The following is a 24,293-nucleotide window of genomic DNA, read 5'->3' on the forward strand; positions in this document are numbered from 1 at the left end:
TCAAAAGTGTACCTTTCCTCAATGTTATGGTCCAAACTGATGAAATCTGCGCAGGTATATACTATTGCTCATGTGTTTTAGGTGTTTTTGATGTGTGCTAGGAAGTTGGCATGTTACTGATTCCTCATAATATATTTTTATCCTAATGGTGGCCCTTCACGGAGAAAGCTATATTCTAAAGGATAATGCTAATAGTGAGAACCTAAGTTGTAGAAAGAGGATGAGAACAGGGTGGTGCTTTCTGCTTCTCAGCTCTTCACCACTTAAAGACATGGCCTTGGCTGAATTTAATTTTTATAGGCGTGCATAGATGTGGTTGAATAAACTGATATATGACCATATCTTTTCCATGTTGTGGATGTGTGATTTGCAGGTTAATTTCACATAGTTGTCAATCTGAGGGAAGTTTACAGAAGCCATTTATGTGCTTGATTCCCAAATTATTTTAGGCATGAATGCCTCAACAATGAGAAAAACTTGGTTATTTCTCTTAAGTAGGGTTTGGAGAGGGATGCCTGGGTGGCTCAGTCGGTTAAGTGACTACCTTCGGCTCAGGTCATGATCCCAGGGTCCTGGGATCGAGTCCCACATCGGGCTCCCTGCTCGGTGTGGAGCCTGCTTCTCCCTCTGCCTGCTGCTCCCTTGCTTGTGCCCACTCACTCTCACTCTCACTCTCTATCTGATAAATAAATAAAATATTAAAAAAAAAGTAGGGTTTGGAGATAGATAGGGAGGGAAGGTGCTGTTTAAAAGATGTGGTGGGAATACTGAGGGGACCATCATTCTGTACTGTACTGTTGATGATGCTAGATTAAAATTTTTTTTCTTTTTTTTAAAGATTTTATTAATTTATTTGATAGAGAGAGATCACAAGTAGATGGAGAGGCAGGCAGAGAGAGAGAGGGGTGGGGGGAAGCAGGCTCCCTGCCCAACAGAGAGCCTGATGCGGGACTCGATTCCAGGACCCTGAGATCATGACCTGAGCCGAAGGCAGCGGCTTAACCCACTGAGCCACCCAGGCGCCCCAGATTACAATTTCTTACCCTTCTCTCAGTTTAAAAAAAATTAACATATAGTGTATTATATGTTTCAGGGACATAGGTCCGTGATTCATCAGTCTTACACAGTTCACAGCACTCACTGTAGCACATACCCTCCCCAATGTTGATAACTCAGCCACCCCATCCCTCCCACCCGCCTCCACTCCAGCAACCCGCAGTTTGTTTCCTGAGACCAAGAGTCTCTTAAGGTTTGTTTCCCTCTCTGGTTTCATCTTGTTTCATTTTTCTATCCCTTCCTCTCTGATTCTCTGTCTTGTTTCTCAAATTCCTCAAATCAGTAAGATCATATGATAATTGTACCTCTCTGATTGACTTATTTTGCTTAGCATAGTACCCTCTAGTTCAATCCACGTTGTTGCAGATGGCAAGATTTCATTTTTTGATGGCTGCATAGTATTCCATTGTATATACACACCACATCTTCTTTATCCATTCATCTGCTGATGGACATCTTTTCATAATTTGACTGTTGTATTCGGGTGCATGTGCCTCTACAGATCACTACATTTGTATCTTTAGGGTAAATACCCAGTAGTGTGATTGCTGGGTCATAGGGTAGCTCTATCTTCAACTTTTTGAGGAACCTCCATACTGTTTTCCAGAGTGACTGCACCAGCTTACATTCCCACCAACCGTGTAGGAGGGTTCCCCTTTCTCCGCATCCTTGCCAGAATCTGCATTTCCTGACTTATTAATTTTACCCATTCTGACTGGTGTGAGGTGATATCTCACTCTGGTTTTGATTTGTATTTCCCTGATGTCAAGTGATGTTGAGCACTTTTTCATGTGTCTGTTGGCCATTTTACTTAGTTTTTTTTTTTTTTTTTGAGGAACATGAACTCTATCTTATCTATTGTTATATCCTCCCCCCACCTAAAATAGTGCTTGTATCAGTGAATATTAAATAAAAGAATGGATGAATAAAAAATTAAAACATTCTTATTCTACTTTTTTTCTGTTAGCCCATGAATTGATTACAGGAATGAAGGGCAAGAAATACAGTATTTTCTAATCCTTTCTGACCCCATTCATGTGTGCGTTCAGTAGCTGCCCCTAAAAAGGCAAAGAGGCAGTTTGGTCTGGATGTAATGTTTAGAGAAGGAAGTGGTAGAAACAAAGTTCTGTCTGCTTATGATCTCTTCCTGTTGGCTCTGGGGAGGGAGGGTGTCTGTTGATTATGCATGTGATGGTAGCGATTCTGGCTTGGTTAAGGATGCAATGATCCTGATTCCTCTTGGGCCCTGGCGTTGCTGCTACAGAGCGCACAATCTCAGTTACTTATTCAAAGAGAAGCAGAGGAGGACGGTGCCCTCCCAAGCTCTCCCCTGAGTAGGCAGCTTGTGGGCAATTCTTCTCTGTGATGAAGTTTCAGTCTTTTGCAAGAATTTCTCACCACCTCTCATCAGAATTGGATCTAGGTTCTTCCCTGCTCTTCCTCCCTTCAGGATGTTACATTAGAAATCACTGACCTCCTAGCTATTTATTTGTTCCCTGGACTTACTCATTAGGAGCCAGGGTCAGTTACTAACTCAAATTCTTCTCCCTTGCCTAGTGAAATAAAGTTTGAGTTTATCTTTGTGTCTGGTGCAGGAAAGTGGTCCATTTTCATTCTTTTGCATACTTTTAACTAGTTTTCCCAATACCATTTAAAAAAAAAAATTCAGATGTTATTTAGTCAAGGGTTTTCAAAAGAAGGAAAATAGAAAAGGCTAACAATCTGACCAAATGTACAGTTCAAAAATGTCTTTTGGCAGTTAGCAACAAATCCTAGGAAAGAAAACCACAGTTTTCTTGAACCAAACGAGTTACCCCTGGCACTAGTAAAGCAAAAATAAAAAGTTAACTCTCTTGATCATACAGTTATCTTCATGAAATTATTTTTTTCCCAATCTGTACAGAAGCTCTTTCTTCATAAATTTAAAAAAAAAAAAAAGATTTTATTTATTTATTTGACAGAGATCACAAGTAGGCAGAGAGGCAGGCAGAGAGAGAGAGAGAGAGAGAGGAGGAAGCAGGCTCCCCGCTGAGCAGAGAGCCTGATGTGGGCTCAATTCCAGGACCCTCAGATCATGGCCCGAGCCGAAGGCAGCGGCTTTAACCCACTAAGCCACCCAAGCACCCCCATAAATTAACTTTTTAAATAATTTAATGGCTGCCTACTATGTGATGTTTGACTAATTTTTTTTTTTTTTTTTTTTTTTTTTTTTTAACGTACAGAGGTTTTTTTAACGTAAGAGTTTCTCAACTCTTACCCAGACGAGTATGGCTCAGTTCAGACCCATCTAGCAGCAGATTTCCCCTCCCTTCTAACCGAGCTACCAAGCTACCAAGCTACCAAGTTTCTCTCTTAACTAATGCAAACATATCAAGTAGTAAGAGACCCAGGCTTACAAATGTGCTAAATACAAGGAGGGTGCTGCATCCAGTTGGACTTTCACAAAGCAGCAGTATTCTAGGGAGTGTAGAACCAATAAGAGCACAACTTTTAAAAAAGAAACAAAAACAAAACACTTTTTTTTTTAAAGATTTTATTTATTTATTTGACAGAGAGAGATCACAAGTAGGCAGAGAGGCAGGCAGAGTGGGGGGTGGGGGAAGCAGGCTCCCTGCTGAGCAGAGAGCCTGATGCGGGGCTTGATCCTAGGACCCTGAGATCAGGACCTGAGCTGAAGGCAGAGACTTTAACCCACTGAGCCACCCAGGCGCCCCAAAACACATTTCTTTTATGGCAGTGTAATTTTCACTAGATTGTACACTTCTCAGAGCATCAAGGACTTTGAAACCATGAAATGTCACTGACATCTATAATCAAATACAAGCATAATAGCCCTAGCTCGACTACCATTGGTTGAGGGGACTCTTTCTCTCTTGCATATTCCTGTCTCCTTTGTCAAAGATATGTTGACATTCCATTTATTCATATGTCTGTTTTGTGCTAGTACTGTACTATTTGGATTACTACAGCTTTGTAGGGATTCTTAAAATCTCGAATTGTGATACCGCCAGTTGTTTTTTTTTTTTTTTTTTTTTTTTCAAGACTGCTTTGGCTAGTTGGGGTCTTTTGTGGTTCCATACAAATTTTAGGATTGTTTGTTCTAGTTCTTTGAAAAATCTGTTGGTGTTTTGAAAGGGATTGCATTAAATTTATATACTGCTTTGGGTAGTGTAGACATTTTTAATAATATTCTTTTTTTTAAAGATTTTTTATTATTTTTAAGTAATCTCTATATCCAGTGTGGAGCTCGAACTTACCATTCCTGAGATCAAGAGTCACATGCTGTACTGACGATGCCAGCCAGAAGCCCCCAATATTTATTTTTCCAATCCGTGAGCATGGGATATCTTTCCATTGGTTTGTGTTGTTTGCAATTTCTTTCATCCATGTTTTAAAGTTTATAGTGATTAGAGTTAATCAGATTCCTAAGGTCACGGGTCACCATATTCATCAGTCATATATGCCTCTCTTGCAGTCCATTTACCTTTCCCCTTGCCCCCATATCCCCACTTTCACAAACATAATTTGATGTTTGATATAGTCCTTGAGCTTGTTTGTATCTTTATAAAATATGTACTATTCTTTATTTGTTTCATATTTAGTTAAATTATTCTATATATTTTATTATTTTACTTTTTCCATGAACGTGTTTTTGAGTTCTGTTCACGTTGCATGAGGTACATGTAATTCATCCTTCTAGCTGCTGCATTATCTCCATTTTATGTATTCATTCTCTTGATGATGGACACCTAGTTACCCCTGTTTCCGCACTAGCACGAACAGTGATGGGATAGATATTCTCTTCTATATCCCTACTCCAAAGTCTTCCCCATCTTAGGAAATGACCTTAAGTTGTTCAGATTCCAAACTGAAGAGCTTCCTGATTTCATTTTTCTACATCAACAAATTTTTTCATTGCCACCAGTGAAGTATATTCTAAATCTCGTCTCTTCTTTCCATTTCTACTTTTGAAAAAAAGATTTTATTTATTTATTTGACAAAGAGCGAGTGAGTGAGAGAGAGATCACATGTAGGCAGAGAGGCAGGCAAAGAGAGAGAAGGGGAAACAGGCTCCCCGCTGAGCAGAGAGCCCGATGGGGGCCTTGATCCCAGGACCCTGAGATCATGACTTGAGCCGAAGGCAGAGGCTTTACTGAGCCAACCAGGTGCCCCTCCATTTCTACCTTTTTAAAAAAGATTTATTTATTTATTAGGGAGAGAGAAAGCATGCGCACTAGTTTGAGTTGGAGAAGGGACAGAGGAAGAGACTTTTAAGCAGACTCCCGCTGAGCAACCTGGGCTCTATCTCATGACCCATGAGATCATGACCTGAACCAAAATTGTCAGTTGAGACACCTAGCAGCCACCAAGGTGCTCCTCCATTTCCACTTTTAATTCCATTCCAAACCTCTGTTGTTGTTCAACTGGATTACTGTGACAGTGTCTTTTGTTATGAACTCCTTTAAAAATAGTTTCAGTGAGGGGGTGCATGGGTGGCTCAGGTGGTTGTGTCCAGCTCCTGGTTGTGGCTCAGGTCATGATCTCAGGTCATGAGATGGAGTGTGAAGGCAGCTCTGTGCTCAGCAGGGAGTCTGCTTAGGATTCTCTCTCTCCTTCTGCCTCTTCCCCTGTTCATGTGTGTGCACTGTCCAAATAAATAGAATCTTAAAAAAATAGTTTTGTTGAGATATAGTTGACACACAACAATCTGAATATATTTCAAGAGTAAAATTTGCTAAGTTTTGACGTATATCTATCTCTATTTATCTATCTCCATGAAAATGTCACCATAATCAAGATGGTGAAAACAGCAACTATCCCGAAAAGCTTCCTCATGCATTTTGTAATTCCTCCTTCTCTCTTGTCCCTGTCACCCAACACTCTCCTGTCCTCAGGAAACCCTGATCTACTTTATGTCACTATAGATTAGATTATGTCTTCTAGAGTTTTACAGTACATAGAGTTTTACAGAGTCATTAAATATGCACTCTTCTTTTTCAGTGTTCTTTCACTCAGAATAATTATTTTGAGATTCATTCCTGGTGTTGTATCAATGGTTTACCCTTTTTTATTGCTAATATTCCATTATATGGTATCGCCCTCGACCTGCAAGGACGACAAGAAGCCCCAGTTCAGATGTATCTTCTCTCCTTTTATTTCCGCAAGTCTACACACTTATATATGCTTACGTGACCATCAGCGAGCAGGGTACAGGAGGGAGCGAATCAGGCAGCGCACCTAAACGAACAACTTCGCTAGCAACCAATGCTGTTTACCTCCTCTTTGGACATTCCGCTTAGTCTCATGAGGCAACCCTAACCTGGCAACTAGCCAGGCGCCATCTTTTAATGGCGGAGGCCGCCCTGGCCAGGGGTCTGACTCCGACATCTCCCCCTTTTTTCTTTTATGGCAGGGATTGTGCCTGTCTTAGGTTGTCAGTGGCGGGGAATATCCTTACCTGTCATCAGACGGCAGATATCAATGATCTGCGTCCTGTCTTAGGTTGGTATATTTCCTCCACCAATCTTACCCGTCGTTGACTATCGATCCAGCATAATTAGCCACACCTGGGGGGATGTTCCAGCCTCGATGGCTAACAAGACCTGCACCATGGCTTGCTGTTGCCTAAGTTGCTGTCACCTCCAAATTTGCAGTTTCCTTACTAGCAGAATCAAGCCCACTACAAGGATTATTATCAGACCAATTACGCTAGCCCATTGTTTCGTAAAGGTTAACACATCTTACAATGTTTTGATTATCTCTGGGAGGGTTGCAAGCGCAACTCTGGTGTTATTTATCCTTGTTATGCCTAGTAGCAGGTGCTGAGTATAGTTTTGGAATTCTGTGGACCAATTCCCCTGCAAGTATTGGGAGAGCTGTCGGGAGACATTCTGTAAGTCACTCATGTTAGTATAGGCTATGGGAGTTACACAAATTGCCGGGAAGGGTGCTATACATCCCAGTCCCAATAGGACCCCCAATATGACCACTTGTTCTTGAACCAAATCCACTCTCTGGTTGACTATCAGGATTCCTGCTTGCAGATGTGCATTGATCTGAGTCTGTGTTTTGAAGGGCAGCCGCCGTTCCTTCTGCAAGGGTGTTCACAGTTTCCGCAGTGGGTATAGTTGTAGCAAGCGAGACTGCTGCTGCCGTGGCAACTGCTGTAGATATAGCCAATGCTGTCACAACGGCGGCTGTGATACCAAAATCTCTCTTCTTTCTGGATAGCACCACCGGTAACTTGTCCTCTGGAATGGAAACTGGGATAGGAACATGGGTAGACTGAGCGCAAGGTACTCTGACATCCAGACCAAACCGGTGGCCATACCCTGTTATTGGTGCACCGGGGCAACTTAAAAGGTTGATATGGCCCCGAGGCATTAATAGGTTTCACAGGGGCCCAACCCTGGATCACAGTAACATTACCTATGTTTGAGGAATGGTGAAAAGGTTGAAATTGCCCCAGGGTCTGATTGCTCAGGCGAATACAGTCCAGGGTGTGGACTGATGTATTGAGATACAACACAAAGCAGAGAGTGCCGGACAGGGAGACAGTAATATTAGTCACCTCCGCAATGTCTGTAGATATGTGAACAGTGGGTAGCCCTATAGGAGAATTGGTAGTAAAGAGAGGAGGGAATATGAGAGAAGAGTTAGTCACTGGTAAGGGATATGGCCATGCTTTAACCACTGCTCACAGCTCTCTGGCTTGAGTCTGCCGCAGGAGGTGTAGCATCCCCAGAGTTATCATCAGCATCTTCAGCATCATGACTGGTGTTCAGAGGCAAGGCTGCACGCACCAGCCGCTCTGGGATCCAAATTGGAGCCTCCTTTTCTTGTGGAAAAACACATACAGACCCCCTACTCTGTATAACACTGGATCTGGTCCATTCCACTTTCCTGTGAGGATGTCCTTCCAAAGTACTAAAGGCTTAGGGGGAGCAGCAGCATTACTTGCCTGTCTGTCTGCAGCTGATTTACCCGTTTTGTCCAACGTTAAAAAATTCAAAATAAAGAGAATGGTGTTGAGCTTATCTTTAGGGGACCTGAAGGTGTCCCCTATTCCCCCTTTTTGTTTATAAAGCGCATTTTTTATTGTAAGATGTGCACGCTCCACAACACCCTGTCCTTGTGGGTTATACGGTATTCCATGTATCAAGTGAATGTCAAGTTGTTGTAGGAAGGCTTTAAAGGGTTGTGAGGTGTAGGCTGGGCCATTATCTGTCTTTAACTGGCGTGGCTTTCCCCATGCCGCGAAAGCCTGTAGGCAATGGGCGATAACATCTCTGGACTCCCCCCCCCCCCCCCCCCGTATGCACTGAGGCGAAAATTATTCCAGAGCAGTTATCTACAAGACATGAACATATTTTAACTTTCCAAATTGTGAAACATGTGTGACATCCATTTGCCATATATGATTAGGTAACAAACCCTTAGGATTAACCCTCAAGGACGGTGCAGGTAGTAAGGTTGCAGTTTCTGCAGGAGACTACTATGTCCAGTGCCTGTGCTTTTGTTATGTTAAATTTGAGGTGAAGAGTTAAAGCATTCACATGGAACAGCTTATGATAATGTCTCGCCTGTTGCACGGGGCCCTCAATGGCAAAGACAAATTCTCCTCTGGTTAAGGAGTCTGCTAACCGATTAATTACCTTTTATCAGGGGGCCTGGTAAGGTTGTATGAGCTCGTATGTGGCCAATATAAAATGGAGCCTTCCTGTCCCAAACTAATGTTTGGATTTCTTGTAATGCCTCAGAGATAGTAGACCTGGCATTAATAGAACCCACACTTTCAATGATAGAGACAGCTTGCACCACATATCTACTATCTGATAAAAGGTTGAAGGGTTCTTGATGAAATATTTGAAATGCTTTTATCACTGTGAGCAGCTTGGTTTCTTGGGGAGAGGAGCTTTGAAATAGGAAGGTCCAACTATCTTCTTTGGTAACTATAGCTCCTACAGGTGTCCTGGCTTCTTGCAGTAATAGCAAACTCCAGGAGTACCCTTATGTTTATATTGTTGAGCTCCCTGTAATCCTTGTAAACCTTGAGTGATAGCTGCAGTCGTAACCTGCCCTTGAATAACACTGTCATTGATATCCCTGCAAACTTTAATATATGTACTCAAGTCTTTGCTTTTCCAAGGTCTGATGGCTTCTTTACACCATTTATTAGCTTGCTCATAAGCCAGCTAATAAAACAGCTGTTTCATCAATGGCATGGCTGCCTCTACCTCCCCAAATATTCGACCAGCTGTTTGCATCAGCCTCGCTACAAAATCAGCATATGCTTCATTTGGTCCTTGTATTACCTTAGACAGCTGACCCTATAAATCCCCACTGCCTTGAATTGTCTTCCATGCTTTAGTGGCCGCCGCGGCTATTTGCAGATACACCACAGGGTTGTACTGTATTTGGGCCTGCTTTCCCATGTACGCTCCCATTCCCATTAACATTTCTAGGTCCCACTGAGGATTTCCAGCTGCTGCATTACGGCGGGCAGTGTCCTGTGAGTGTTCTTGCCAGGCTGTTTTTCATACTAGATATTGCCCTCCCGACAAGGTTGTGCAGGCTAGGTTACCCCAGTCTTCAGGGACTAATTTCATTCCCGCTGTGGTCTCCAACAAAGAGACCGTAAAGGCTGCCTGAGGGCCATACTGCATGACTGCTTCCTTTAATTGCTTAACTAGTTTAAAATCAAGAGGCTGATGATAACGCTGGTTGTTTTGGTCCTCTAAAACCGGAAAGGCAGAGGCCAGGTCATGATCTCTCCAGCTTGAAACCCTGCCACTACCACATGTGGTGCAGCAGCTACAAGCTCCTTGGCACGCCATAGGATTATACAGCAGATAGGCACTAGGTGTCGCTGGAGTCAACAGTTTCAACTGTTCAAACTTGGGAGTGCATTTTAAGGTCTAACTCCTCCCCTGACATTTCTTCTAACTCTTCACTAGAACTACCCCCCTCTGAGGCACGAGAAGACCGCTCCTCTTTCACTTCCTCCAAGGCCTCTGCTCCCTCTTGTAGAGCTGATTCACATTTGGGTTTAGGCCCCACCAGACAGCCCCGGACTAAGGTCCATATTGCCAGGGTCCCGGGTGGCAAAGGCATTTTATTGTCCTGTTTCTTCAAATCCTCCCCTAAGTGGTCCCATTGAGGTATGTTTAGCAAGCCTTCATCTAGGAACCATGGAGCCGCCTTTTCCACTGTATTCAAAAAGGCCCGAGCAGTTTTTGCTTTTAGTGAAGTTCCATTGGCTTTCAGCAGGTCTTTTAAAGACCCTTCCAAACGCACTTTAGATACTTCAGATCCCATTATGAACATGCAGACAACAGACGCAGACGTTAACACTAACACACACATTAACCTTTTACACACATATTCTTCAGTCGACCTTTACTCCCCGCTTTACCGCGGAATTCTCACTTTTGAACGTGGCTAATGTCCCCGCAGGAAGTGGCTAATGTCCCCGCTTTCCTGCGGATTACCTTGCAAGATTCCTTTATTTAGTTCCTGGGTGCCGGCGCCATTTATCGCCCTCGACCCACAAGGACGACAAGAAGCCCCAGTTCAGAGGCATCTTCTCTCTTTTTATTTCCACAAGTCTACACACTTATATACGCTTACATGACCAATCAGCGAGCAGGGTATAGGAGGGAGCGAATCAGGCTGCACACCTAAACGAACAACTTCGCTAGCAACCAATGCTGTTTACCTCTTCTTTGGGCATTCCGCTTAGTCTCATGAGGCAACCCTAACCTGGCAACTAGCCAGGCGCCATCTTTTAATGGCGGAGGCCACCCTGGCCAGGGGCCTGCCTCCGACAATATGGATGTGTCATAATTTGTTTCTTCATCACTTGTTGATTGACATTTTGGTAGTTTCAGGTTGGGCTATTAAAAATAAAGCTGTTCTGAACATTTGGGTACAAATCTTAGTATGGACGTAGCCTTCCTTTTCTCTTGATAAAATATGTGGGAGGTGGAATGGTTGGATCATATGGTAGGTATACGTTGAACTTTTTAAGAACCCGTAAACCTTTTTTTCAAAGTCTTTGTACCATTTTATATTCCAGCCAGCAGTGTATGGGAATTCTAGTTCCTTCACATCCTCGGTGATCCTGGGTATCAGCAGTCTTTTCATTTTTAGCCATTCTAGTAGGTACTCAGTGGTATTTTGTTGTGGTTTTAATTACCATTAAGATTAGTGGTGTTGAGCAACTTTTCATACGGTTAATTGCCATCCATATATTTTTCTTTAGTGAAATAATTGTTCAAATATTTTGCTTCTTTATTTGTTTTCTTGCTGCTGAGTTTTCAGAGTGCTTAATATTCTGGATACAAGTTCTTACCAGATACACACTTTGTAAATATTTTCTCCCAGGCTGTGGTTTGTCTTTTCATCCTCTTAATAATGAGTTTCAAAGAATAGAATTTTAAAATTTTTATGAAGTCTGTGTTATCAATCTTTGTATTATAGTTTGTGTTGTTTGTATGTTGTCTAAGAAATCTTTGCCTAGTTCATGTTCTCAAAGATTGCCTTTATGTTTCTTCCAGAAATTTTACAGTTTTAGCTTTTGCATTGAGGCCTGTGATCTGTTTTGATCCAACTTTTACATATGGTGTGAGGTATGGGTGGAGGTCTCTTTTTTCTTCTTTTTATCTAAACCTAATTGTTCCAGCGCTTTTTATTGAAATAACTACCATTTTTCATTAAGCTCCTTTGATACCTTTGTTGAAGATCAATGATTATATTGGCCTATTTCTGCATTTTATCTTTTGTGCCATTTATTAATGTGTCTGTCATTTCATTTCTATACCACTGTAATTTTATCATATGTCTTGAAATCAAGTGGTGTGATCATCCAACTTTGTTTTTCTTTTTCAAAATTGTTTTGGTTGTTCTAGGTCCTATGATATTTTACTGTATATTTCATTTATTTATTTATTTTTTATTTTTATTTTTATTTTTTTTTTTAAGATTTTATTTATTTATTTGAAAGACGGAGATCACAAGTAGGCAGAGAGGCAGGCAGAGAGAGAGAGAGAGGGAAGCAGGCTTCCTGTGGAGCAGGGAGCCCGATGCGGGGCTCGATCCCAGGACCCTGAGATCATGACCCGAGCCAAAGGCAGCAGCCCAAACCACTGAGCCACCCAGGCGCCCCTTTTACTGTATATTTTAGATAAATATTCTATTCCTGTGTTATTTTGTAAATGTATGAATATATCAGGATGAATTACTGGGTCAATGGATACTTTGTTCAAATGAGCCTACTAATTTAAACTCTCCAGCAATGTATGAGGTTAAGTACCTGTTGCTCTCTACCCTCCTCTCCTCTGGTAAGGCTGAAGTGAGCCACTTGCTCCTTATGATCATGAATTTTCACGCCTGGCTCTACCCTCTTATGAGTTTTTTTTTTTAAGAAAGTTCTTCACATTGGAAGAAATCTATAAGGCAAAGCTAGCAATGATCTTTGCTGATAATCCTCTCTCAAAGCAAAATCTTGATGATAATAAAGTCTTTGTTTCCATATTAGTAATGAGATGAGGAAGGAAATAAAGGGTAGGGGAGAAAACTCTTAGCACAGAGCAGAAAATACGAAAGGAATGTGATAAAAGCTAAGGAAAGCTTTCAAGGTGGAGGGAGCATTCATCAATATAACATGCTAAAGAGATGTAAAGTAGCATAATGACAGAAGAATATTCAATGAAATTGACAATATGGAGGTCATTGTTCATCATGCTTTATTAGCATGTGAAAGATGTGAAATTTCAGTGACCTGACGGGGGTAAGGGAATGGAAAAAAATGAGTTTAGATATATCTTTTAAGAAGTTTTTAAGAACTTTTCTTACAGCAGAAAGGAAAATGATAACATCTAAATAAAGGCTGTATGTTGCACCAATACATTTTTACATATAGAGAAGAAAGAGTAGCTCGAGTTTATAGCTTTCAACTTAGTTGAAAGAGAGAGATTAAAAATTTATGCAAGACCATGGGGCGCCTGGGTGGCTCAGTGGGTTAAAGCCTCTGCCTTCAGCTCAGGTCATGATCCCAGGATCCTAGGATCGAGCCCCACATAGGGCTCTCTGTTCAGCTAGGGAGCCTGCTTCTTCCTCTCTCCTCTCTGCCTGCCTGCCTCTCTGCCTACTTGTGATCTCTGTCTGTCAAATAAATAAATAAAATCTTAAAAAAATAAATTAATGCAAGACTAGGATCCCTGAGGCAGTGGATGACTGGGTGACCCAATGCTCAAATGGAAGAAATAATTTTGCATGGAAAGAGTGTCTCTTTTCCTATGGAAGAAATAATTTTGCGTGGAAAGAGTGTCTCTTTTCCTATGGAAGGGGGAATGATGGGGGAAGATTCTGATATGTTTGTCTAAGTGATAGGAAAGAAAATGTACTGTTCTTGCCTGGTGAACTCTATTTTTTTCAGTGAAATAAAGGACAAGTTTATATGCTAAGAATGAAGGAGAAAGTGATAGGTTTAGGATCTAGGGAAGGCAGAATTGTGGAATTTCTGCACAGGGAAAAGAGACCTCTGCCTAGAGACCCAGCACTGCTGGCCAGCACTGAGAGCTCAGGTGAGGCAGGAGGCCACACATGTTTGGTGATTTCAGCCTGCACTACTGCCTGATTATTGGCTGCAGCCCCTGTCAGACTAGTTGTAATAACAGAGAAGTCAAGTGGTGGGAATGATGGAGGGTGGGGATTTTGCAGGGAGTTTTCAAGGAAATAGAAGTAGCCAGAAGTAGATAAGAAACCCAAAGAATAGGGAATCCTGGAGTGAGGAACGTACTGGATGGGAAAAGATTTGGGAGTGACAGGGATGTACTTTAGGAATGTAGGTGAGGTCCAGAGGAGTCGACCAAGAAAGAATTCTTGAGCCACCTTTGGTGCAAAAAGGTGATTTTATTAAAGCATGGGGACAGGACTCATGGGCAGAAAAAGCTGCTGCCCTGGGGCTCTGAGGTGTGACTGGTTATATACTTGGTAGTTGGGGGATTTAGGAAAAGGGAGCTTATTAAAATAACTTTTATTTGCTAAGGAGGACCTATATGATACTGGGGCCCTTGTCACTGCACAGTTAAGGTAGTTTTTCCCTCTAGTTAAGCGTTAACATTAAGACAGTTTCCTTCCAGGGGCGCCTGGATGGCTCAGTGGGTTAAGCCTCTGCCTTCAGCTCAGGTCATGATCTCAGGTTCCTGGGATGGAGCCCCGCATCAGGCTCTCTGCTCAGCAGGGAGCCTGCCCCCCTCCCACCCCCTCCTCTCTGCCTGCTTGTGATGTCTCTCTCTCTCTCTCTGTCAAATAAATACATAAAATCTTAAAAAAAAAAAAAGACAGTTTCCTTCTGGAAGTTATGTTATTGATAAGAATGCTTTTTTTCTTATAAACACTAAGACATTTGTAAACTGAGGGAGACTCCTGTCTTGTTGGACTGTGATCTCTGTTAGTTAACCATCCCCCCAGCATCCCCCTCCTTCCCTTAGGTTTAGAGCAGCCAGGAGTGCCTGAGGAATGTTCCAGATCCCACCTGGGAGTGGGAGTGGGGGGTTTGCGGGGTGTCAGCTTGTGCTTTGTTCTCAACTTGCCTTCTGCTCCCTCTTCAATAGTAGAGGAGATGACAGAAATATTGCAGTGAACATTGTTGTATATATATCCTATTTCTCTATAACAGATTCCTAAAAGTGAGAGTCCTGGGCCAAAATGTATGCCAAATTAAAAATTTAAATGATACTAAAAGATTGTAAGACTGAAACCATTTTACTTCCACTAGCAGTGGATAAGAACACTGGTCCTCCCTTCTTCTCAGCTCCAGATGTTTTCAAAGTTTTAAAATTTGGCTTATTATCATCAGTCTTACTCTTTTTCTTGTGTTGTGTATGAGGGGAGGAGGAGGAATATTACATCGCCGTTATAGTTTGGGTTTTTCTAGCTGCTAATATCTTTGAGCAAGTTTATTTGTAATTTGTATTTCCTTTGAATTACCTTTTCATACATATTTCTTGACTATTTATTCTCTCAGCGTTTTTGGTTTTTTCCTTTCTCACTGATCTGTAGGCACTGTGTATACTTGGAATACATTTTTGTTAGTTATATGTGTTACAGATGTTTTCTTTCTATTATTTGTGTGTTTTTTTAATGTCATGGAGATTTTTTTTCCATTCATGTATTTTAAGTTTTAATAAGGTCAAATCTCTCATTCTCTACTACCACCCCACCCCTCCCCCCACAAGTTACAGAGTCTGGTTTTCTACTTTGAATCCCCTACCTGGGATCATGCATACATTTTCCAAATTTTTTCCTAATGGGACACCTGGGTGGCTCAGTCTTTAAGCATCTGCCTTCAGCTCAGGTCGTGATCCCAGGGTCCTGGGATCGAGTCCCACATCGAGCTCCTTGTTCAGCAGGGCATCTGCTTGTCCTTCTCCCTCTGTTCGTGCTCTCTCTCTTTTTCTCTCTCTCATTCTGTGTATCTCAAATAAATAAATAAAGTCTTTAAAAACAAAATGAAAAACTGTTGTGGCCAGTTAAGATAAAGAAATATGAGAACATTCTGCACACAGGTGAATACTATAATGTAACGTGTTTTCAGCGTGACTGGAGTTCAGTGAGCACACCCGAGGGGTAGGGGATTTGCCTGCAGGAGCAGCAAGAGGGTGGCTGATCAGGGAGGCCCAGATCAGGACTGGGACAAGAGTGGGCACAGGAACCCAGGATAGGCGTGAGCATTTCCTGCCGACTCAGACAGGACACTGATGGTGCCTCACACCAGATCAGTCTTCCTGCTTCCAACCTGGTCAGTAAGCTGGTAATGCCCGCAATGGATTCAAAAGGGATGTTTGTATGCCTGCGCCATTATTTATGTACAAAGAACGTTATTACATTTCTCCAATGGGAAAAATTACAAACGACTCAAATATCTATTGGTATTGAAATGATTAAATGTATCACCTTACCTTTGCTTTCTTTCTGTAGAATAGACCTTATAAAATGAGAATGTTTTTATCTTTTGCCCAAACAACAAAAATAATGGACAAAAAGCCACCAGTCTTTATCCTCCAACAAAATCGTCAAGCTCGGACGCCCGTGTGGGGTGAGGAGGTCCTCGGGCTCCATGGTGCTCTTGTTCACCCGGACTCCGGGTTTCTGCACAGCGCTTCCCAGCTGGAGGCTTCGTTTGGTTTGGCTCCGGTGGGAATGCAAGTTGAGACGGTGGTCCCGCTGCCTCGTGGTGCTTGGGATTGCTTAGTGTACCTTTTCCTCTCCCCTCTACCCCCACCACTCCCTCTTTTTAAGAATCCACTATCAAATGTTGCATTTTCTTCTTCTCCCCGCCCACCCCCTCAGAACAGATCCTCCCTCATTTTAAAATTGCGACGCCCTTGGTCACATGACTACAGAGTTATTGACTTCCCTCCAGATTCCTAATGGATGCCGAGACGAAGGTGGTGGCCTTTCTGGGCTAAAAGTTCTGTTGTGGCCTGTTCTGCTCTTTCTAGCGTGTCCCCAAAACAGCTGTTATGTATGTGCTGTCTCTCCACAGGCTGGTAGAATGTGTTCTGTAGATTCCCTGGTCAGAACCAGGAGAAGGTGTTTTTGTTTTTGTTTTTGTTTTCCCCTTAGTTCTTTCTGTTTTTTTTTTTTTAAATATTATTTTATTTTTATTTTTCTTAAGTATTTGTTTATTTAAGAGAGAGAGAGAGAAAGAGCATGAGATGGTGGAAGGCCAGAGCGAGAAGCAGACTCCCTGCTGAGCAGAGAGCCCAGTGCAGGACTCCATTCTGGGACCCCAGGATCATGACCTGAGCTGAAGGCAGGCGCCTACCCAACTAAGCCACCCAGGCACCCAGTTTTTTCTGTTTTTTTCCTTAGGTATTCCTTACTGCGAGACCCTATGTGACTAGTAACATCTAATTGCTGCTTACTGTGATTGGTATACAATGCTCAAACACTTAACCGAAACCTATTAGTTACACTGGCACTTTGTATGGCCGTATGTTATATGTATATTTTTAGACAATACTTTGTCCCTACCTGGGAGCTGTGGGAACATAAGGGAAGAACACCAGTGCTGGAGTTAATAAGACAAACCTGTATTCAAATCCTTTTTAAAATAATTACTGTGTGACTTGAGGCAAAATGCTTAACTTCTCCCAGCCTAGGTTTACCCATTCTATAAGATCATTCCATCTGAAATAGCCTATCTCTTGGTCTCTATGACATCCACTGTGTAGTTCCTTCAAAACTCCTGTCAAGTCCGTGATTCTCTTTATGTGTTACTTTGAAATTATTACTTACTATGTTTTGCCAATGTGTATGTTCACAGTTTAAAATGCAAAAGCGACAAAGGGATGTGTCTGTGAAAACAGTCTGTTCCCACCTCTGATTGCTGACTCACTCAGTTTTATTCCTTTTCGTGTTCCTTTCCAGATATAATCTTTTCATACACAGCATTTACTTACATGAGTGTGCGCGCACACACACACACACACACACACACACACACCCCTGAACTATAGCATAGTACACGTGCTGCTCTGAACTTTACTCCCCCCATTAACAATCTATCTCATATCTTTTTTTTAAAAAAGACTTTATTTATTTATTGATTTGACAGATTGGGAGAGATCACAAGTAGGACAGAGAGGCAGGCAGAGATGGGGGCGGGGGGGAGCAGGCTCCCTGAGGAGCAGAGAATATGATGCAGGGCTCCATCCCAGGACCCTGAGACCATGAGCCGAGCCAAAGGCAGAGGTTTTAACCCACTGAGCCACCCAGGCACCCCTATCTCATATCTTTTTATGATTATACTCATAATAGCTGCTTCTTTCTTTTTAATGGTTGGATAGAATTCTATTTTATGGATATTACTACTTAGCTAGTCTTCTATTTTTTTTTTAAAGATTTTATTTATTTATTTGACAGAGAGATCACAAGTAGGCAGAGAGAGAGGGGGAAGCAGGCTCCATGCTGAGCAGAGAGCCCAATGTGGGGCTCCATCCCAGGACCCTGGGATCATGACCTGAGCTGAATGCAGAGGCTTTAACCCACTGAGCCACTCAGGCGCCCCTAGTCTTCTATTTTTAAAAAATGTTTTATTTATTTGAGGGAGAGAGCAAGAGAGCACAAGCAGGAGGAGTGGCAGAGGGAGAGGGAGAAGCAGGATCCCTGCTCAGCAGGGAGCCTGCCCCCAGGACTCTGGGATCATGACTTGAGCCGAAGGCATCCCCAAGCTAGTCTTCTAGGCACCTCTAACCTAGTCTTCTATTAATGGAAGTTTTAGATCATTTCCTCTTTTTTGTCTTTAGAAACAATGCTACAATGATTATATTTCATATAGGCATAACTATATGCTTTTTGAATGTTTGTAGACCTGCCAAATTGCTCTGTAAATCTGCAGATTTGTCTTTCCACCAGCAATGTATAAGAATTTCTTCACCAATGCATTTTTTCATCAAACGTTTTGATCTTTGCTAATTAGAAAGGTAAAAAATATTTTCCCATTATGGCTTTAATTTGTATTTCTCTTATTAAGAACTATAGAGAGCATCTTTTCACATGCCTTAGGGCCATTTGCTTTTCTGTGAACTGACACAACCTTTATCCTTTAAAAAGAAAGTGGATGAGGGGGATACCTGAGTGGCTCAGTTGGTTAAGTGTCTCTCTTAGGCTCAGGTCATTATCTTGGGGTCCTGGGATCGAGTCACACATTGAGACCCACATAGGGCTCCCTGCTCAGTGGGGAGTCTGCTTCTCCCTCTGCCTGTACCTCTCCCCCGCCTCATGTGTTCTAAAATTAAAAAATAAAATCTTTAAAAAAACTTTGGATGGGCGAGCTTTTCCTCAATAATTGGTAAGAAAAAATGTTCTTTATATACTAAATAAATTAGCCTTTTGAGTGTGATAAAAATATTTTGTCTTAGTTGGTCACTTTTTTTCTTATATATGATGGGATTTTTTTCCTAGTTAGAAATTTGGGATTTTTATGTCTCAAATTTATAGTTTTTTATTTTTTTAAAGATTTATTTATTTTTTAAAGATTTACTTATTTTTTTTAAAGATTTATTTATTTATTTTACAGACTGAGATCACAAGTAGGCAGAGAGGCAGGCAGAGAGAGAGAAGGGGGAAGCAGGCTCCCTGCTGAGCAGAGAACCCGATTTGGGGCTCAATCCCAGGACCCTGAGATCATGACCTGAGCCGAAGGCAGACACTTTAACCCACTGAGCCACCCAGGCGCCCCACAAATTTACAGTTTTTTAATCAGTTCTGGGTTTCATAGCATTTGAAATCTTTCATTCTCCATTCTAAGTTCAAATTAGTTAGACAACTTAATTAGTTAGACAATTGACTTCAAATGAAATGCAGAATTACGGAAGGATCAGAACTAACTGATTGGCATGGTTGTGACAAGAAGCGTGGAAAATTGGTGCATCAGCCAGTGAGACATGGATGAGTCAACGATTATGCGTTTGAAGATTTATCCAGGAGGCTTTAAGAACCACTGTATGGTGGGACAGATAGTCACTGACTCATGAACTCATCAAATATCCCTAGACTCAGAAACAGCTGCAAGTGGAAAACATTGTTGAAAGTCTGGAACAGCCTGGGATGCTCTATAAAGATACAAAATTCTACATAGAAGCTTACCTATGAATAATAGCTTTTCCTGAGAGTGCAAACGCTTAGTGATGAGAGCCGTAGAATACTAGAGAAAGATCTCATCCTATGATCTTGAAATTTGGGCTGAAAGCTAACGCTGGGAGTAGTAGGTGGCAAGAAGCCCTATGTTCTAAAGCGAGTCCTTAGACCGACCCCGTACTGGGTTTAGGGATAATTACTAAGAGCTCATTAGGGGAAATTAAAGACTGATTTCAGGTAAGCCCTTTGCAGGAGTTTGTAGATGGAGAAATGGCTGGGGTATCTGTGCTCCCACAACCAAGCCAAGTGAGAGGAAAAACTAGAGGGCAGCTGGGACAGAGCGGGGCTTCTTCCTGGAGGTGGAAACAGAGTCGACCTACCTGGTTCTGTGTTGCTCAGCCCTGGAAATTTGTAGATTTGAGGCTGCCTGGAGAACAAGAGAGGGCTTAGAAGAACTTGACCCAAGTTCCCTACTTTGGAGGGCATAGAAACTTCTCTCTGAATGCTGCTTTCAAGAGGTCTGATGGTTGTAGAAAAATCTGTAGAGATTGCCCTAAAGATGAGGTAAGGAGGAAGAGCTGGCGGGGACACAAGCTGCAGTTTCACTGTTTGCTGAGTGTCTACATGAGCTCCCCGAGCCCAGAGGAAGTGGAAGAAGGTTAATGGGATTTGAGTTACCTACAAAGGGCTTTATCCAACAGGACGTCCTGCCAGCCAAAGGGACTCCAGAAGGAAAAAGTCTTGTGGAATGTTTCACCGTAAGTTGAGAGCTAAGATAAAGCCGTAAGAGGCTCTCAGAGGCCTTCTAGAGAGCATATCACCTGTATCACGGAATGATGCCGGGCAGAAATTCCTCAAGAGTATATCTTTCTGCATGTAGGAACTGCTAAAACCTACAGAAGGGCCTGTGAAAGATAACTAGTATTGGTATTATATCCAATCCGACAAGAGAAACAGAACCAGTAGGTTTACATGAAGAGATTTTGCAAGGAATTGGTTTGTGCAACCGTGCAGCTGACTTGGCAAGTCCAAAATCCATAGGGCAGGCTGCGGGGAAAGGCAGGCTAGAACGTCTCCGCAGGGCTGAAGCTGGGGTCCACTGGGGCAGTTTCTTCATCTGAGAAGCGTCCAGTCTGCTCTTCAGGCCTTTGAACTGATTGAATCAAGCCCACCAGGATTATCTATCATCTCTCTTAAAGTCAGTTGGTTATAGACTTTAATTATCTCTCTAAAATACCCTATAGCAACATCTAAGATTAATGTTTTAATTAAATAACTGGGAACTGTTGCCTAGTCAGGCTGACACATCAGCTAACCATCACAGATATCTTCCACACAGAATCACCACCCGGTAACCTCAGTACCAACGAGAAGGACTTTGCCTTTTCTTCCAGTCCCCTCTGAGACTGGAGGACTGCCTCACCTCTGCACTGCTGGTCTGCGGAAACAAGGATCAGAACCAAGAGAACAGCAGGGGAAATTTTTGAATTGGTTATAAGACTGACATTTTGATTTAGATTAGATTTAACTTATCAGGCATCAGTTTGTGGACATAGAAACAGAGAACTGTCAAAGCGGTCTTACTTAACTCAGCACATGTGTAATATTATGCTTTTGCTTTTAAATTCTTAAATTCTTTTTTTTTCCAAGATTTTATTTATTTATTTGACAGACAGAGATTACAAGCAGGCGGAGAGTCAGGCAGAGAGAGAGAGGGAGAAGCAGGCTCCCTGTTGAGCAGAGAGCCTGATGTGGGGGCTCGATCCCAGGACCCTGAGCCCAAGGCAGAGGCTTAACCCACTGAGGCACCCAGGCACCCCATGCTTTTAAACATTAGAACACTTTTTCCTATTCTACTACCTTTTCCTCTGTTTCTTTACTTTAAAAAACTGATGTGTAATCATCTCATTACACAATGGGCAATTAAACCCTCTTGCTGTCAAAGCCAAGGATGGCAGTGATAATAATAGTTGCTAAAGCACTTAGTGCAAGATCATCTTAGAAGATACTTAATTACTGTACCCCTGGGGATAAAAATACATTATATGTTTATTTAAAAAAAATAAAAAAATTAAAAAACAAACAAACAAACAAAAAAGAAGATACTTAATTAAAGATACCCCTTCAGGTATCTTGTTTGTCTGTTTTTGGTGGCCAATCAAGGGTAGAATATTTTCAATCACTTGTGGAAAAAATATTTTCTTATTACCTTGATTCTAGACAGATCTCAGATACAAATAGTTTATTTGTTGCCAGGCATTCCTATTGTCCCTATACATTTTCAAGATCAAGATCTAGGATCATTTGATTAGCAAGACTGCATGTACATTGTATTCAGGTTATTGCTACTTATGACCACTAGTCCAAAAATGATAGCAAGTTAGTAAGAAAGGAAAAAATGCTAACATTCAGTAGCAAGCAAACTTGGAAGTTTCAGGAGTAGAAGTTTCTATAATGAAAAAAGAACATAGGAGGCTAAAACAGAGACACATCATATGCTTAATAAAAGGTGACATTGGATTATAGGAAATTAAACTTTCAGTAAGGTAGGAGAAAAAGAAGTGTGGTAGAATAAAGAGCTAAATCTTGTTATCTTTTAGAATGGCTCATAATCCTATTATGTAATTTCAATATCTAGCACAAAACCCTCACAGTCACAGACACAGTGCTAACTCCCCAGGCCTTTTCTTCCTTGCAGTGCTTTGACAGAATTTTATAGCACTGAACATGTGTGTTAGAAAAAAAGAAACATCTAAAATCGATAATGTATGCTTCCACTTTAGGAAACTTGAAGAGCAAATTAAATCCAAAGTAAGTAGAAGGAAGGAAATGATAAAAATTAGAGCATAAATAAATGAAATTAAAAGCAAGAAATCAATAGAAAAAATCAAAAGATCAATAAAATTGATAAAATTTTGAACCAGGTTAATCACGGGGGAAAATAAAGTAGAAACAAATTACTAATATCAGAAATAAAAGAGGCAACATTACAGCCAATTCTATGGGAACTAGAAGGGTTTTCAGTTAGCAATAATAGCGCCTCGGATAAACCTCATTGGCTACGATACTGCCACTGCGCAAAGCTGGGAACTAGAAGGGTAATTAAAGGAATACTATGAACAACTTCATGCCCATAAATTTAATACTTATCTGAAATGGACCAATTCTTTGAAAGAATCAATCTACCAAAACTCTCATATGAAGAAATTGATCATATGAATATGTCTATATCTATTAAAGAATTTGAAGCAGCAATTAATAACCTTCTAAAACAGAAAGCACGAGAACCAAATGTTTTTGTTGGTGAATCCTACCCAACATTTATACAATTCTCTACTCTCTCTTCCCGGAGGTAGAAACTTCCTAACCCATTCTATGAGGCCAGCATTACCCTAACACTAAAACCAGAGAAAGACATTACAAATCTTTGTCAAAGAGTCGGATCCCTACGAAGGACAAGGAGGCCACAGAGTAGGGAATCAATAGGTGACGGCAGCCCCTGAAGACCCAGCACCTCCATCCATCCCAGGATATCTGGGATGAATTTCCTGTAGTCCAATGGCGCTAAGGCTTAAAGTCACATTTCACTGATAGAAAACAAAAATTGTAATCTTTCTTGTAAAATGCACGGATTCCAAGAACTGCTCCCTGCCCACCAGCCCACGCTGTCCTGCACTGTGAATGTGATTCTGCCCACAGATAAGGATGGTGTGTTCTAGATACCTCAGTTTGGTATCTTCTTGTTTTAAGTTTCCATAATTATTTATCCCTCCTTTTCTCTTTTCCTTATGCCTAACTTAAAAAAAAATAAATTTTTTTAAATCATGCAGAAGCAGTACTCACTCTTTAAACTTTGCTGCCACCCTGTTGCTGATTGTTGTTACTGTATGTGAAAAGGGGGCATGGCTCCGCTACTGCTAAGCTGTCAGAGGAGAGCAAGTGTGCAGGAGACACGTTAAAGAGGAAAAAAAAATGCAGAACATCCAAGACGATCTTTCACCAGAATGCTCAGGATCTTAGCCATGAGTCTTGTAGATACTATCTGTGTCTTCTTATAGTATTTGTCCTTTAAAATCTTGTTAGCTTGAGTATTACCTTATTTTCGTAGTTTCCCATTCCTCATCCTCTAACCCAGAAGTATAATTACTCCGGAAACACATTAATTGTTGACCTTGATTTGCAATGTAGTACCAATTATGCCTTTTAATGAGTCCAGGAATTAAAAAAAAAAGCATAGGAAGCTGAACCTATCCACCATAGGCCCGATTCTTAAATTTTTTTTTTTTTTGTAGACGTTTATTTTGGTCTAGAACTTATCATATTGATACACAGCATTTTAGCTTTCCCTAAATCATAGAAAATTAAGGAATACAGTTTTAAGAAGTAGACTATACTCACAGCATATTTTCCAGGCACATTCTTCATGAGAAATAATTACTCTTGTAATAATCTCCTTGCCACCTAGCCCCTTCCTGTCACTTGTTACCATCCTAAACCAAAATCCATTGTGCACTGACCTGTTTTTAAAAGATGCCATTCACTCCCTATTGTAGGATAAAATACAGACTTCTTTGAAGATGCTTGAG

The 24,293-nt window shown here is 41.4% G+C and overlaps 1 protein-coding gene across 6 annotated transcripts in view; it reads left to right on the forward strand.

Moving 5' to 3' along the window:
* Nucleotides 1-24,293, forward strand: part of KLRG1 (killer cell lectin like receptor G1) — a gene marked incomplete at its 5' end in the record, with an annotated part of 430,961 nt that overhangs the window by 41,749 nt on the left and 364,919 nt on the right. The window lies entirely within an intron of this gene.

Source organism: Mustela nivalis (assembly GCF_964662115.1).
Source record: "Mustela nivalis genome assembly, chromosome: 7".
Taxonomy (NCBI): Eukaryota; Metazoa; Chordata; class Mammalia; order Carnivora; family Mustelidae; genus Mustela; species Mustela nivalis.